The sequence below is a fragment of the Pseudopodoces humilis genome, chromosome 10 (genome assembly GCF_049639895.1).
Source record: "Pseudopodoces humilis isolate 2021_Gansu_Grassland_sample_001 chromosome 10, ASM4963989v1, whole genome shotgun sequence".
Classification (NCBI taxonomy): domain Eukaryota; kingdom Metazoa; phylum Chordata; class Aves; order Passeriformes; family Paridae; genus Pseudopodoces; species Pseudopodoces humilis.
The window spans coordinates 551,427-552,500 of NC_142209.1; positions in this window are offsets into that span (position 1 = coordinate 551,427).

Below are 1,074 nucleotides of genomic sequence, written 5' to 3' on the forward strand. Positions count from 1 at the left end.
TAACTCCTGCCTCCCTGCAGCCTCCTAACTGTTTATGGCTCTGTGTTATTTACTGCCTGACACCGAAATAAGAAACACGATGAGAATTTGTTCAGGAGTTACTCGGGTGCCCCAGAGGCAGTGGGGAGGTGCTGGCACAGCTGTGGTGCATGGAACCCTGGGTGCCCAGCCTGCAGCAGCCGTGCCTCCCTCCCTGCATCCTTCCCTGCCTCTCTGCATCCCTCCCTGCATCCCTGCATCCTTCCCTGCATCCCTGCATCCTTCCCTGCATCCCTGCATCCCTCCCTGCATCCCTGCATCCTTCCCTGCATCCTTCCCTGCCTCTCTGCATCCCTCCCTGCATCCCTGCATCCTTCCCTGCATCCTTCCCTGCATCCCTGCATCCTTCCCTGCATCCCTGCATCCTTCCCTGCATCCCTTCCTGCATCCCTGCATCCCTTCCTGCATCCCTGCATCCTTCCCTGCATCCCTGCATCCTTCCCTGCATCCCTTCCTGCATCCCTGCATCCTTCCCTGCATCCTTCCCTGCCTCCCTCATCCCTCCTGCATCCCTGCATCCCTCCCTGCATCCCTCCATCCTTCCCTGCATCCCTGCATCCCTCCCTGCATCCTCCTCCGAGCCCTCCGGGATGCAGGCGTTGACGGAGCATCATCCCGCTAATGAGTGGCAGGCCCTGATTGCTCCGGGAGGCGTTAATTAATCACACCAGGCCAAGGCTGAGCCGCCCGAGCCGGGAATTATCCCAGAGCGCTCCCGCAGGACTCCAGGGCTGCGTTTGGCACAGCAGCCGCGCTCGCAGCTCCCCATCCATCACCAAATGTCGGGCCCTCCTACAGTGACAACAACACACCGGCCTTTTCATTTCTATTCTTTTCACCCTCAGACAAAAAAAAAAACAACAAAAAAACCCCACAAACGAATATTAATATTTCTCCTTTTTTCTTCTTTCTCTCTTTCCCTGTGGCCGCAGAGAGGACAGACAGACAGACTGACTGACAGACTGACTGACAGACAGACAGACTGACAGACAGACTGACAGACAGACTGACAGACTGACAGACTGACAGACTGAC